This window comes from Salvelinus alpinus, chromosome 2, assembly GCF_045679555.1.
Source record: "Salvelinus alpinus chromosome 2, SLU_Salpinus.1, whole genome shotgun sequence".
NCBI lineage: Eukaryota > Metazoa > Chordata > Actinopteri > Salmoniformes > Salmonidae > Salvelinus > Salvelinus alpinus.
This window is the reverse complement of record NC_092087.1, coordinates 107,842,948-107,860,157: the sequence shown is the minus strand read 5'-3', so window position 1 is coordinate 107,860,157 and position 17,210 is coordinate 107,842,948. Positions and strand designations below refer to the sequence as shown.

The 17,210-nt window shown below is 42.6% G+C and overlaps 1 long non-coding RNA gene and 1 pseudogene across 1 annotated transcript; both read left to right on the top strand.

The window, feature by feature from the left end:
* Positions 1 to 3: 3 nt before the first annotated feature.
* On the top strand, positions 4 to 1,960 carry LOC139550581 (uncharacterized). Its single transcript, XR_011670080.1, has 2 exons — positions 4 to 101; positions 299 to 1,960. It is a non-coding gene; the product is annotated as an uncharacterized lncRNA (long non-coding RNA).
* Positions 1,961 to 3,519: 1,559 nt separating this feature from the next.
* Positions 3,520 to 17,210, top strand: part of LOC139542145 (zinc finger protein 665-like) — a 294,018-nt pseudogene continuing 280,327 nt past the window's right edge.

The following is a 17,210-nucleotide window of genomic DNA, read 5'->3' as shown; positions in this document are numbered from 1 at the left end:
AGCAAAGATGGCGGACAGAAAAACTAGGAGAGAGGGGAACCACTACACAGAACTGAACTGCATCAAAGATGACGAACATAAATACTAGGATGGAAGCAAATGTAAGGGATTATAACGTCATAACTAATCATGCAAAAGACATGTACAGTTGACAGGAATGTTAGTTCATGTAGAGAAAAACGATTATGCATTTTTTTTTATCATAGTTCATTTACGAAAATCGTGATTTAGCCAGCTAGCTGACTAGCTTTATGGGTGTTGTGACATGAGTATGAAATTGTAATTCTGGTTGTTTTAGGGACTCCTGAAACAACCAGCAAACCAGGCTGTCGTTTTGGGAAACAGTGGATGTATAGAATCTAGCTAGCTGAAGAATTTACTGCAAATTGAATGTATAATTTTGTACGCTTTCCTTGCTGATATTTGCCATGCAGATAGATGAAATCACGTAGCTAGCTATGTTCTTGCTTATTGTGCAGTGGATGATTCAAATCCCTGTATGCCCATGGATGTGTAGCTAGCTATCTAGCCGATCTGTGTATGGACCCAAACGTTTGGTATACATATTAGTTCAGAACCTAGCTATGAACCTCAGCTATCATAGCCAGTTGTATCAACTTCAAAACAGCCTGAATGACATTAATGAAGCCTATGGATTGAGTAGAATATAATATCATGTTGTGCCAAGGATAAAAGTCGTATATACATGTAGTTATTACCATGCATGAGATCCCCACATTGTAGTGTCAAATTCCAGTCTTTGAATGACGCTGTGTCTGCATGTATGTATTACAATTCTACACTTCAACAGTGTTTACCAATCTTGGTCCTGGAACATCAATGGTTAGACGTTGTAATTAATAGACTAGAAACAGGATTTAACTAGTTAATTCATATATACAGAAATATAATGTTAAAAAACAGTACACTACACTTCCTATGCATCATGTAAATACTCCAACACCGGTTCATCTCAACATCTAATGCCCTTCATCTGCATTGATCTGATAAACACAGGATAGGTGGAGTATTTCATCACATTACACTTCATTTCAACCAGTAGAGAATGTGAAACGCTTTATTGAAAAGCTCATTATCCAAGTGTTATAAATACAAGTTCAATCTGTACTTCAATGCACATCTGTTGTGAATTATAAAAACAGATGAAGAAAGAGGTGGAGAGAGAGGTGTAAAAGACAGAAAGGGAAAGAGGTAAGCACATAGGAGCAGGGAAGGCAGCACATGATTAATGAATCACAGTGCTACCTAAATATTCTCTCAGTTCATCACAATTACATAACAGTGTCTCTAGTCGGCCCAAAGGTCATCTTAAAAGCAGGTGAGGTGGCGATGATGGGACTGGGGGTTGGCATCCTCTCACATCAAAACATATCTGCAGACGAGAGACAGATGGAGAGAGAGAGCATGTTTAAGCCTTGTGTTTTAATTTTTTATTCTAACATTGTTAATCATCAATCAGGAGGTGAAATGCAAAACTGACCTGGGATCATTAACTCTGGGACTACTGCATCTCTCTGTATTTCAATGTAAAGCATCTCTTTAATAATATTTCCTGTATAATATAAACTGACCTTGGATCATTAACTCTGGGACTACTGCATCTATCTGTATTTCAATGTAAAGCATCTCTTTAATAATACTTCCTGTATAATATAAACTGACCTGACCTAACTGACATAATTATACCCGAAAATTGTCAGTTGATTGTATACATAATTGATTACTAAATGTTATATGAATTGTAAATATGAAATATCAAAACCAAATGTTTGTTAATATGTATAATATAGAACATAAAGTAATATGTATAAATTACTGATATCGATTAGGGGGGGAAATCAGGATGTACGTGATGTTGAAACTAACACAACTAAAAAACACATGGAAATGGGAGATATACACTGCTCAAAAAAATAAAGGGAACACTTAAACAACACAATGTAACTCCAAGTCAATCACACTTCTGTGAAATCAAACTGTCCACTTAGGAAGCAACACTGATTGACAATAAATTTCACATGCTGTTGTGCAAATGGAATAGACAACAGGTGGAAATTATAGGCAATTAGCAAGACACCCCCAATAAAGGAGTGGTTCTGCAGGTGGTGACCACAGACAACTTCTCAGTTCCCATGCTTCCTTGCTGATGTTTTGGTCACTTTTGAATGCTGGCGGTGCTTTCACTCTAGTGGTAGCATGAGACGGAGTCTACAACCCACGTAAGTGGCTCAGGTAGTGCAGCTCATCCAGGATGGCACATCAATGCGAGCTGTGGCAAGAAGGTTTGCTGTGTCTGTCAGCGTAGTGTCCAGAGCATGGAGGCGCTACCAGGAGACAGGCCAGTACATCAGGAGACGTGGAGGAGGGCAACAACCCAGCAGCAGGACCGCTACCTCCGCCTTTGTGCAAGGAGGAGCAGGAGGAGCACTGCCAGAGCCCTGCAAAATGACCTCCAGCAGGCCACAAATGTGCATGTGCAACGGATGTGAAATGGCTAGCTAGTTAGCGGGTACGCGCTAATAGCGTTTCAATCAGTTACGTCACTTGCTCTGAAACCTAGAAGTAGTGTTGCCCCTTGCTCTGCAAGGGCCGTGGCTTTTGTGGAGCGATGGGTAACGACGCTTCGTGGGTGTCAGTTGTTGATGTGTGCAGAGGGTCCCTGGTTCGCGCCCAAGGTTCGGGGCGAGGGGACGTACTAAAGTTATACTGTTACACATGTGTCTGCTCAAACGGTCAGAAACAGACTCCATGAGGGTGGTATGAGGGCCCGACGTCCACAGGTGGGGGTTGTGCTTACAGCCCAACACCATGCAGGACGTTTGGCATTTGCCAGAGAACACCAAGATTGGCAAATACGCCACTGGCGCCCTGTGCTCTTCACAGATGAAAGCAGGTTCACACTGAGCACATGTGACAGACGTGACAGAGTCTGGAGACGCCGTGGAGAACGTTCTGCTGCCTGCAACATCCTCCAGCATGACCGGTTTGGCGGTGGGTCAATCATGGTGTGGGGTGGCATTTCTTTGGTGCAGTGTAATGTGTTGTTTTACAGGGTCAGCCATAGTAGTATGATAGGTGTTGTGTTACAGGGTCAGTCATAGTAGTATGATAGGTGTTGTTTTACAGGGTCAGTCATAGTAGTATGATAGGTGCAGTGTAATGTGTTGTTTTACAGGGTCAGACATAGTATTATGATAGGTGCAGTGTCATGTGTTGTGTTACAGGGTCAGACATAGTAGTATGATAGGTGCAGTGTAATGTGTTGTGTTGTTTTACAGGGTCAACCATTGCTCAAATACACATCAACTGATCTTTCAGATGTTTTCCTGTTCAACTCTGGTATTCAAACCGCTATAACCGTTATAACCGTTAGGCTACTTGCCGCACATTATTTTATTATTATTTGATGAAAGAAATTAAAAAAAAAAAATAGATATTTTTTTGTCTGGAAATAAAATAAAAATTTCTCTCAAAAGCGTGACGCACTCCAGTCGGCAGAAGGCGAAGTGCGTCTTTCAGGCGACACTGCTAGTGTGACGTATAATCTAGTGGACGTTTCTTCGTCAACAACAACAACAGCAGCTAGTCAGCCACCTCACTGCCTTTCTCGATAAAATAGTCGTTGTATAGTTGCACCTGTGTTTTAAAAATACGTATGTCTTATAGCTAGCTAGTTTCCCCATTTAATTTCATATATACGTTGTTAGGTAGCTGGCTTGATAAATTAGCCTATCACTAGGCTAACGAACGCTAGCTAGTTAGCTAACATCTCCGACCATGAGTTCACCAAGCTACTCTCCTCCTGCTAAAGAAGAGGTCTGCTGGACGGAGAAAGAGGGTCTGTGGCTGAACGTTGTCGTGAAAGAAGAGGGGGAAGAGGAGGATGTTTCCGTAAAAGGAGAGGAAGAAGCTTTCAGAATGAAAGAAGAGGAAGAGGAGGCTATCAGTATCACGTTTAAAGAAGAGGAAGAACCTTTTGGAGTGGAAGAGGAGGCTATCTCAATAAAAGAGGAGGAGGAAGACGTTTGGAGAGATGAAGAGGGAGAGGAAGAGGAGACTGAAGATCTGATTAACACCAGTGAGTACTGTCTTAAAAACACAGCCAGAAACTCTGCAGTTGTTGAACTAATGTGTGGTTTTAAAGCCAAAGGGGCATTGCACTGAAATGTGCTCCTCACCAGAACCCCAAATATAAGCTCGTAAAGCTCCGTTGTGTGTAAACAATGCAAATGTAAACAAACACTGTATTTGACTCAAAACGTATTTAAAACGATCATTTTGATCTCATGGTCGGTCCTTGCATCCACAGCTCTGTCTATGAATTAGAGTTGTTCCATTCCTTCAAGCCCTCAGCTACTCCCCCCTATCTGTTCATTAGGACAGTGGAGACTGAATTAGAGTTGTTCCATTCCTTCAAGCTACTCTCCCCTATCTGTTCATTAGGACAGTGGAGACTGAATTAGAGTTGTTCCATTCCTTCAAGCCCTCCGCTACTCTCCCCTATCTGTTCATTAGGACAGTGGAGACTGAATTAGAGTTGTTCCATTCCTTCAAGCCCTCCGCTACTCTCCCCTATCTGTTCATTAGGACAGTGGAGACTGAATTAGAGTTGTTCCATTCCTTCAAGCCCTCCGCTACTCTCCCCTATCTGTTCATTAGGACAGTGGAGACTGAATTAGAGTTGTTCCATTCCTTCAAGCCCTCGGCTACTCTCCCCTATCTGTTCATGAGGACAGTGGAGATATACAACGTTTAAGTACCAAATCAAGTGTTATTGGTCACATACACATGGTTAGCAGACGTTAATGAAATGACATTTTATTTCTTCAGCCTCATGAGGTTGAAGAGACGCTGTTGCACCTTCTTCACTACACTGTCTGACCATTTCAGTTTGTCTGTGATGTGTACGCCGAGGAACTGAAAAGTTTCCGCCTTCTCCTCTACCCTCGGCTACACTCCCCTATCTTTTTATTAGGACACTGAAGCGTTTAATGACCAATAACAGGGGAGGTTCACATTTTTTAGAGGTATGAGGGGTATGGCTCTACCTTTCTCACTCATTATTATTCATGATCCATTCATGATTATCCCTAATCGTGTTAGCATCCACATTAATATACAAGTGTTCAGAAACATATTCTATTCTTGTGTGACTCGTATGACACGATACATTATTTACCGTTAATTTCTGTTGGGTACAACATCATCTGAAACACAACCAAAACAAACTGCAAATGCATCCAACATGTTTGTAGAGTCACAAGCTCGATGTAGTTATTATGTTATAGGAATGTGAGACCAAATACTAAACTTATGACTACTTCAATACACATATAAGGGAATTTTGGCCAAATACTTATGACGCATTCAAATGTGAGAGACTAGATACATGAAGTCATTTTATTTCTAAATGGTAGAACAGATACCCTGAAAATACCCTCAAATAAAAGGTGACGTTCTGTGCTGTCTCATATGAAGCATTTGATCTCATATCTAAAATTCTGGAGTATAGAGTCACATTAAACTGTTATCTTCCCTGTCTGAATAAATACGTAGGGGAGTATATATCGTTTATTTAAGCAATTAGGCCCGTATACCACAGGTATGTCAAAACATTTATTTTTACTGCTCTAATTACCTTTGTAACCTGTTTATAATAGCAATAAGGCACCCCGGGGGTTTGTGGTATATGGCCAATATACCACGGCTAAGGGCTGTTCTTAGGCACAGTCGAACTCCCATATTACCTGACCTCTCTACTAACCTGTAAGAGTAGGAGTTACCCTACCCAATCACAGGGATGGATAACTGTAAATTCCAACTGCTGCTACAGACGTAGGAAAAACAGCTGAGGCATTCCATGTCATTTCAGCAACTGATCTCTGAGGAAATGAAGCTAATTGATTAGCCCTTTTGATTTATAAGGATTCACATAATATTCTATAAATATAGTGTCCAACATCCAATTAGGACCAAACTTCTTCCTACCTTTTGAGTAGACATTAGGAATCCAACAACCAGTATATATTTTTGAATAGACAGCTACTATCTATCTACTTAAATTTGGAATAAAAAGGTCCCACGGTTGCGTCAAGTGTTTTTTGGAGAGACAGAAAGGAGAGGGGGACCCTTGTCCTCCATTACTACTGTACTGCTAATATTCACAAGATAACCTTTTGGGTTTTTACATTAAAAAATAAATATATATACAGTGGGGAGAACAAGTATTTGATACACTGCCGATTTTGCAGGTTTTCCTACTTACAAAGCATGTAGAGGTCTGTAATTTTTATCATAGGTACACTTTAACTGTGAGAGACGGAATCTAAAACAAAAATCCAGAAAATCACATTGTATGATTTTTAAGTAATTCATTTGCATTTTATTGCATGACATAAGTATTTGATACATCAGAAAAGCAGAACTTAATATTTGGTACAGAAACCTTTGTTTGCAATTACAGAGATCATACGTTTCCTGTAGTTCTTGACCAGGTTTGCACACACTGCAGCAGGGATTTTGTCCCACTCCTCCATACAGACCTTCTCCAGATCTTTCAGGTTTCGGGGCTGTCGCTGGGCAATACGGACTTTCAGCTCCCTCCAAAGATTTTCTATTGGGTTCAGGTCTGGAGACTGGCTAGGCCACTCCAGGACCTTGAGATGCTTCTTACGGAGGCACTCCTTAGTTGCCCTGGCTGTCTGTTTCGAGTCGTTGTCATGCTGGAAGACCCAGCCACGACCCATCTTCAATGCTCTTACTGAGGGAAGGAGGTTGTTGGCCAAGATCTCGCGATACATGGCCCCATCCATCCTCCCCTCAATACGGTAGAGTCGTCCTGTCCCCTTTGCAGAAAAGCATCCCCAAAGAATGATGTTTCCACCTCCATGCTTCACGGTTGGGATGGTGTTCTTGGGGTTGTACTCATCCTTCTTCTTCCTCCAAACACGGCGAGTGGAGTTTAGACCAAAAAGCTCTATTTTTGTCTCATCAGACCACATGACCTTCTCCCATTCCTCCTCTGGATCATCCAGATGGTCATTGGCAAACTTCAGACGGGCCTGGACATGCGCTGGCTTGAGCAGGGGGACCTTGCGTGCGCTGCAGGATTTTAATCCATGACGGCGTAGTGTGTTACTAATGGTTTTCTTTGAGACTGTGGTCCCAGCTCTCTTCCGGTCATTGACCAGGTCCTGCCGTGTAGTTCTGGGCTGATCCCTCACCTTCCTCATGATCATTGATGCCCCACGAGGTGAGATCTTGCATGGAGCCCCAGACCGAGGGTGATTGACCGTCATCTTGAACTTCTTCCATTTTCTAATAATTGCACCAACAGTTGTTGCCTTCTCACCAAGCTGCTTGCCTATTGTCCTGTAGCCCATCCCAGCCTTGTGTAGGTCTACAATTTTATCCCTGATGTCCTTACACAGCTCTCTGGTCTTGGCCATTGTGGAGAGGTTGGAGTCTGTTTGATTGAGTGTGTGGACAGGTGTCTTTTATACAGGTAACGAGTTCAAACAGTTGCAGTTAATACAGGTAATGAGTGGAGAACAGGAGGGCTTCTTAAAGAAAAACTAACAGGTCTGTGAGAGCCGGAATTCTTACTGGTTGGTAGGTGATCAAATACTTATGTCATGCAATAAAATGCAAATTAATTACTTAAAAATCATACAATGTGATTTTCTGGATTTTTGTTTTAGATTCCGTCTCTCACAGTTAAAGTGTACCTATGATAAAAATTACAGACCTCTACATGCTTTGTAAGTAGGAAAACCTGCAAAATCGGCAGTGTATCAAATACTTGTTCTCCCCACTGTATATTTCAGACAATGACGGCCTAGGAACATTCATAGAGGAGGAAGGACCGGTGTGTTCCTTTATGGAAAAAAACTCATGTCAAACACCATCCCTGGTCTCCTTAGTCTGTGCTCCACTACCATCCCTGGTCTCCTTAGTCTGTGCTCCACTACCATCCCTGGTCTCCTTAGTCTGTGCTCCACTACCATCCCTGGTCTCCTTAGTCTGTGCTCCACTACCATCCCTGGTCTCCTTAGTCTGTGCTCCACTACCATCCCTGGTCTCCTTAGTCTGTGCTCCACTACCATCCCTGCTCTCCTTAGTCTGTGCTCCACTACCATCCCTGGTCTCCTTAGTCTGTGCTCCACTACCATCCCTGGTCTCCTTAGTCTGTGCTCCACTACCATCCCTGGTCTCCTTAGTCTGTGCCCCTACCATCCCTGGTCTCCTTAGTCTGTGCTCCACTACCATCCCTGGTCTCCTTAGTCTGTGCTCCACTACCATCCCTGGTCTCCTTAGTCTGTGCTCCACTACCATCCCTGGTCTCCTTAGTCTGTGCTCCACTACCATCCCTGGTCTCCTTAGTCTGTGCTCCACTACCATCCCTGGTCTCCTTAGTCTGTGCTCCACTACCATCCCTGGTCTCCTTAGTCTGTGCTCCACTACCATCCCTGGTCTCCTTAGTCTGTGCTCCACTACCATCCCTGGTCTCCTTAGTCTGTGCTCCACTACCATCCCTGGTCTCCTTAGTCTGTGCTCCACTACCATCCCTGGTCTCCTTAGTCTGTGCCCCTACCATCCCTGGTCTCCTTAGTCTGTGCTCCACTACCATCCCTGGTCTCCTTAGTCTGTGCTCCACTACCATCCCTGGTCTCCTTAGTCTGTGCTCCACTACCATTGAGTAAACAATACCACTCAATCAACCCTATTGTGAAAAGTTCACTCAGGTCTCAGTTTAGGGTCCACGTCGGACATAGACAAGCTATCTCATCCATGCCTTTTATTTCCAACCCACTCTGCCTCATAGACACAGCCTTCCAGCTATGTTTTCAGAAAGGACTGAAGAGTGTAAAATACCTTTTCCATGAAAGTATATTTACCTCCTTTGAACATCTAGAGAGCACAGTATACCCCAGACACATTTCTTCAGGTACCAACAGATTCACAGTATACCCCAGACACACTTCCTAATGTACCAACAGATTCACAGTATACCCCAGACACACTTCCTAATGTACCTGCAGATTCACAGTATACCCCAGACACACTTCCTAATGTACCAACAGATTCACAGTATACCCCAGACACACTTCCTAATGTACCAACAGATTCACAGTATACCCCAGACACACTTTTCATGTACCAAGAGATTCACAGTATACCCCAGACACACTTCCTAATGTACCAACAGATTCACAGTATACCCCAGACACACTTCCTAATGTACCTGCAGATTCACAGTATACCCCAGACACACTTCCTAATGTACCAACAGATTCACAGTATACCCCAGACACACTTCCTAATGTACCAACAGATTCACAGTATACCCCAGACACACTTCCTAATGTACCTGCAGATTCACAGTATACCCCAGACACATTTCTTCAGGTACCAACAGATTCACAGTATACCCCAGACACACTTTTCATGTACCAAGAGATTCACAGTATACCCCAGACACACTTCCTAATGTACCAACAGATTCACAGTATACCCCAGACACACTTCCTAATGTACCTGCAGATTCACAGTATACCCCAGACACACTTCCTAATGTACCAACAGATTCACAGTATACCCCAGACACATTTCTTCAGGTACCAACAGATTCACAGTATACCCCAGACACACTTTTCATGTACCAAGAGATTCACAGTATACCCCAGACACACTTCCTAATGTACCTGCAGATTCACAGTATACCCCAGACACACTTCTCATGTACCAACAGATTCACAGTATACCCCAGACACACTTTTCATGTACCAAGAGATTCACAGTATACCCCAGACACACTTCCTAATGTACCAACAGATTCACAGTATACCCCAGACACACTTCCTAATGTACCTGCAGATTCACAGTATACCCCAGACACACTTCCTAATGTACCAACAGATTCACAGTATACCCCAGACACACTTTTCATGTACCAAGAGATTCACAGTATACCCCAGACACACTTCCTAATGTACCAACAGATTCACAGTATACCCCAGACACACTTCCTAATGTACCTGCAGATTCACAGTATACCCCAGACACACTTCCTAATGTACCAACAGATTCACAGTATACCCCAGACACACTTCTCATGTACCAACAGATTCACAGTATACCCCAGACACACTTCTTAATGTACCAACAGATTCACAGTATACCCCAGACACACTTCCTAATGTACCAACAGATTCACAGTATACCCCAGACACACTTCCTAATGTACCAACAGATTCACAGTGTACCCCAGACACACTTCCTAATGTACCTGCAGATTCACAGTATACCCCAGACACACTTCCTAATGTACCTGCAGATTCACAGTATACCCCAGACACACTTCCTAATGTACCTGCAGATTCACAGTATACCCCAGACACACTTCCTAATGTACCAACAGATTCACAGTATACCCCAGACACACTTCCTAATGTACCAACAGATTCACAGTATACCCCAGACACACTTCCTAATGTACCAACAGATTCACAGTATACCCCAGACACACTTCCTAATGTACCAACAGATTCACAGTATACCCCAGACACACTTCCTAATGTACCAACAGATTCACAGTATACCCCAGACACACTTCCTAATGTACCAACAGATTCACAATATACCCCAGACACACTTCCTAATGTACCAACAGATTCACAGTATACCCCAGACACACTTCCTAATGTACCAACAGATTCACAGTATACCCCAGACACACTTCCTAATGTACCAACAGATTCACAGTATACCCCAGACACACTTCTCAGGTACCTGCAGATTCACAGTATACCCCAGACACACTTCCTAATGTACCAACAGATTCACAGTATACCCCAGACAGACTTCCTAATGTACCAACAGATTCACAGTATACTCCAGACACACTTCCTAATGTACCAACAGATTCACAGTATACCCCAGACACACTTCTCATGTACCAACAGATTCCTAATTTTACAAGAAAGATATTCCCCTCTTTCCCATCTCTCCCACCCAGCAGCTGGCTTGATGAATGTCTGAACCTGGATCACTATGTACAGGGACACATTTATAAGTTATGTGACATTATTCAGAATATTGCATGCCCCCCCACTCCTGACCAATGGAAAGCGTTCATGGAGGGAGGGAGAGTTTGGAAGCGAGGTTTCCGATATCACCTGGGATCCTGCAATTAGACAGAATACACTCATCCTCAATCTGCAGTAGACACGGATTACTACAGTTAAAAGTATTCTGCAGTAGACATGGGTTACTACAGTTAAAAGTATTCTGCAGTAGACATGGGTTACTACAGTTTAAAGTATTCTGCAGTAGACATGGGTTACTACAGTTAAAAGTATTCTGCAGTAGACACGGATTACTACAGTTAAAAGTATTCTGCAGTAGACACGGATTACTACAGTTAAAAGTATTCTGCAGTAGACATGGGTTACTACAGTTAAAAGTATTCTGCAGTAGACATGGGTTACTACAGTTAAAAGTATTCTGCAGTAGACACGGATTACTACAGTTAAAAGTATTCTGCAGTAGACACGGATTACTACAGTTAAAAGTATTCTGCAGTAGACATGGGTTACTACAGTTAAAAGTATTCTGCAGTAGACATGGGATACTACAGTTAAAAGTATTCTGCAGTAGACATGGGTTACTACAGTTTAAAGTATTCTGCAGTAGACATGGGTTACTACAGTTAAAAGTATTCTGCAGTAGACATGGGTTACTACAGTTTAAAGTATTCTGCAGTAGACATGGGTTACTACAGTTTAAAGTATTCTGCATTTGACACGGGTTACTACAGTTAAAAGTATTCTGCAGTAGACATGGGATACTACAGTTTAATGTATTCTGCAGTAGACATGGGTTACTACAGTTTAAAGTATTCTGCATTAGACACAGGTTACTACAGTTTAAATTATTCTGCAGTAGACATGGGTTACTACAGTTTAAAGTATTCTGCATTAGACACGGGTTACTACAGTTAAAAGTATTTCATGGCCTACACTTTTGCAGGAATAGACTTGCCAGATTGTATCCAGAAATAATTCCATTCTGTTACTCTACTAGTCATGTCTGACACTAGTTCCATTCTGCTACTCTACTGGTCATGTCTGACACTAGTTCCATTCTGTTACTCTACTGGTCATGTCTGACACTAGTTCCATTCTACTGGTCATGTCTGACACTAGTTCCATTCTGTTACTCTACTGGTCATGTCTGACACTAGTTCCATTCTGCTACTCTACTGGTCATGTCTGACACTAGTTCCATTCTACTGGTCATGTCTGACACTAGTTCCATTCTGTTACTCTACTAGTCATGTCTGACACTAGTTCCATTCTGTTACTCTACTAGTCATGTCTGACACTAGTTCCATTCTGCTACTCTACTGGTCATGTCTGACACTAGTTCCATTCTGCTACTCTACTAGTCATGTCTGACACTAGTTCCATTCTGCTACTCTACTGGTCATGTCTGACACTAGTTCCATTCTGTTACTCTACCAGTCATGTCTGACACTAGTTCCATTCTGCTACTCTACTGGTCATGTCTGACACTAGTTCCATTCTACTGGTCATGTCTGACACTAGTTCCATTCTGTTACTCTACTGGTCATGTCTGACACTAGTTCCATTCTACTGGTCATGTCTGACACTAATTCCATTCTGTTACTCTACTGGTCATGTCTGACACTAGTTCCATTCTGCTACTCTACTGGTCATGTCTGACACTAGTTCCATTCTGCTACTCTACTGGTCATGTCTGACACTAGTTCCATTCTGTTACTCTACTGGTCATGGCTGACACTAGTTCCATTCTACTACTCTACTGGTCATGTCTGACACTAGTTCCATTCTACTACTCTACTGGTCATGTCTGACACTAGTTCCATTCTGTTACTCTACTGGTCATGTCTGACACTAGTTCCATTCTGTTACTCTACTGGTCATGTCTGACACTAGTTCCATTCTGTTACTCTACTGGTCATGTCTGACACTAGTTCCATTCTGTTACTCTACTGGTCATGTCTGACACTAGTTCCATTCTGTTACTCTACTGGTCATGTCTGACACTAGTTCCATTCTGTTACTCTACTGGTCATGTCCGACACTAGTTCCATTCTGTTACTCTATTGGTCATGTCTGACACTAGTTCCATTCGGTTACTCTACTGGTCATGTCTGACACTAGTTCCATTCTGTTACTCTACTGGTCATGTCTGACACTAGTTCCATTCTACTACTCTACTGGTCATGTCTGACACTAGTTCCATTCTGTTACTCTACTGGTCATGTCTGACACTAGTTCCATTCTACTGGTCATGTCTGACACTAGTTCCATTCTACTACTCTACTGGTCATGTCTGACACTAGTTCCATTCTGTTCCTCTACTGGTCATGTCTGACACTAGTTCCATTCTGTTACTCTACTGGTCATGTCTGACACTAGTTCCATTCTACTACTCTACTGGTCATGTCTGACACTAGTTCCATTCTGTTACTCTACTGGTCATGTCTGACACTAGTTCCATTCTACTACTCTACTGGTCATGTCTGACACTAGTTCCATTCTGTTACTCTACTGGTCATGTCTGACACTAGTTCCATTCTACTATTCTACTGGTCATGTCTGACACTAGTTCCATTCTGTTCCTCTACTGGTCATGTCTGACACTAGTTCCATTCTGTTACTCTACTGGTCATGTCTGACACTAGTTCCATTCTGTTACTCTACTGGTCATGTCTGACACTAGTTCCATTCTGTTCCTCTACTGGTCATGTCTGACACTAGTTCCATTCTGTTACTCTACTGGTCATGTCTGACACTAGTTCCATTCTACTACTCTACTGGTCATGTCTGACACTAGTTCCATTCTGTTACTCTACTGGTCATGTCTGACACTAGTTCCATTCTGTTACTCTACTGGTCATGTCTGACACTAGTTCCATTCTGTTCCTCTACTGGTCATGTCTGACACTAGTTCCATTCTACTACTCTACTGGTCATGTCTGACACTAGTTCCATTCTGTTACTCTACTGGTCATGTCTGACACTAGTTCCGTTCTACTACTCTACTGGTCATGTCTGACACTAGTTCCATTCTGTTACTCTACTGGTCATGTCTGACACTAGTTCCATTCTGTTCCTCTACTGGTCATGTCTGACACTAGTTCCATTCTGTTACTCTACTGGTCATGTCTGACACTAGTTCCATTCTGTTACTCTACTGGTCATGTCTGACACTAGTTCCATTCTGTTCCTCTACTGGTCATGTCTGACACTAGTTCCATTCTGTTCCTCTACTGGTCATGTCCGACACTAGTTCTATTCTACTGGTCATGTCTGACACTAGTTCCATTCTGTTACTCTACTGGTCATGTCTGACACTAGTTCCATTCTGTTCCTCTACTGGTCATGTCTGACACTAGTTCCATTCTGTTCCTCTACTGGTCATGTCTGACACTAGTTCCATTCTACTACTCTACTGGTCATGTCTGACACTAGTTCCATTCTGTTACTCTACTGGTCATGTCTGACACTAGTTCCATTCTGTTCCTCTACTGGTCATGTCTGACACTAGTTCCATTCTGTTACTCTACTGGTCATGTCTGACACTAGTTCCATTCTACTGGTCATGTCTGACAGTAGTTCCAATCTGTTCCTCGACTGGTCATGTCTGACACTAGTTCCATTCTACTACTCATGTCTGACAGTAGTTCCAATCTGTTCCTCGACTGGTCATGTCTGACACTAGTTCCATTCTACTACTCATGTCTGACAGTAGTTCCAATCTGTTACTCTACTGGTCATGTCTGACACTAGTTCCATTCTACTACTCATGTCTGACAGTAGTTCCAATCTGTTCCTCGACTGGTCATGTCTGACACTAGTTCCATTCTACTACTCATGTCTGACAGTAGTTCCAATCTGTTACTCTACTGGTCATGTCTGACACTAGTTCCATTCTACTCCTCTACTGGTCATGTCTGACACTTGTTCCATTCTGCTACTCTACTGGTCATGCCTGACACTAGTTCCATTCTCCTGGTCATGTCTGACACTAGTTCCATTCTACTACTCATGTCTGACAGTAGTTCCAATCTGTTACTCTACTGGTCATGTCTGACACTAGTTCCATTCTACTCCTCTACTGGTCATGTCTGACACTTGTTCCATTCTGCTACTCTACTGGTCATGCCTGACACTAGTTCCATTCTCCTGGTCATGTCTGACACTAGTTCCATTCTACTACTCATGTCTGACAGTAGTTCCAATCTGTTACTCTACTGGTCATGTCTGACACTAGTTCCATTCTGTTACTCTACTGGTCATGTCTGACACTAGTTCCATTCTACTACTCTACTGGTCATGTCTGACACTAGTTCCATTCTGTTACTCTACTGGTCATGTCTGACACTAGTTCCATTCTACTACTCTACTGGTCATGTCTGACACTAGTTCCATTCTGTTACTCTACTGGTCATGTCTGACACTAGTTCCATTCTACTATTCTACTGGTCATGTCTGACACTAGTTCCATTCTGTTCCTCTACTAGTCATGTCTGACACTAGTTCCATTCTGTTACTCTACTAGTCATGTCTGACACTAGTTCCATTCTGCTACTCTACTGGTCATGTCTGACACTAGTTCCATTCTGCTACTCTACTAGTCATGTCTGACACTAGTTCCATTCTGCTACTCTACTGGTCATGTCTGACACTAGTTCCATTCTGTTACTCTACCAGTCATGTCTGACACTAGTTCCATTCTGCTACTCTACTGGTCATGTCTGACACTAGTTCCATTCTACTGGTCATGTCTGACACTAGTTCCATTCTGTTACTCTACTGGTCATGTCTGACACTAGTTCCATTCTACTGGTCATGTCTGACACTAATTCCATTCTGTTACTCTACTGGTCATGTCTGACACTAGTTCCAATCTGCTACTCTACTGGTCATGTCTGACACTAGTTCCATTCTGTTACTCTACTGGTCATGGCTGACACTAGTTCCATTCTACTACTCTACTGGTCATGTCTGACACTAGTTCCATTCTACTACTCTACTGGTCATGTCTGACACTAGTTCCATTCTGTTACTCTACTGGTCATGTCTGACACTAGTTCCATTCTGTTACTCTACTGGTCATGTCTGACACTAGTTCCATTCTGTTACTCTACTGGTCATGTCTGACACTAGTTCCATTCTGTTACTCTACTGGTCATGTCTGACACTAGTTCCATTCTGTTACTCTACTGGTCATGTCTGACACTAGTTCCATTCTGTTACTCTACTGGTCATGTCCGACACTAGTTCCATTCTGTTACTCTATTGGTCATGTCTGACACTAGTTCCATTCGGTTACTCTACTGGTCATGTCTGACACTAGTTCCATTCTGTTACTCTACTGGTCATGTCTGACACTAGTTCCATTCTACTACTCTACTGGTCATGTCTGACACTAGTTCCATTCTGTTACTCTACTGGTCATGTCTGACACTAGTTCCATTCTACTGGTCATGTCTGACACTAGTTCCATTCTACTACTCTACTGGTCATGTCTGACACTAGTTCCATTCTGTTCCTCTACTGGTCATGTCTGACACTAGTTCCATTATGTTACTCTACTGGTCATGTCTGACACTAGTTCCATTCTACTACTCTACTGGTCATGTCTGACACTAGTTCCATTCTGTTACTCTACTGGTCATGTCTGACACTAGTTCCATTCTGTTCCTCTACTGGTCATGTCTGACACTAGTTCCATTCTGTTACTCTACTGGTCATGTCTGACACTAGTTCCATTCTACTATTCTACTGGTCATGTCTGACACTAGTTCCATTCTGTTCCTCTACTGGTCATGTCTGACACTAGTTCCATTCTGTTACTCTACTGGTCATGTCTGACACTAGTTCCATTCTGTTACTCTACTGGTCATGTCTGACACTAGTTCCATTCTGTTACTCTACTGGTCATGTCTGACACTAGTTCCATTCTACTACTCTACTGGTCATGTCCGACACTAGTTCCATTCTGCTACTCTACTGGTCATGTCTGACACTAGTTCCATTCTGTTCCTCTACTGGTCATGTCTGACACTAGTTCCATTCTGTTACTCTACTGGTCATGTCTGACACTAGTTCCATTCTGCTACTCTACTGGTCATG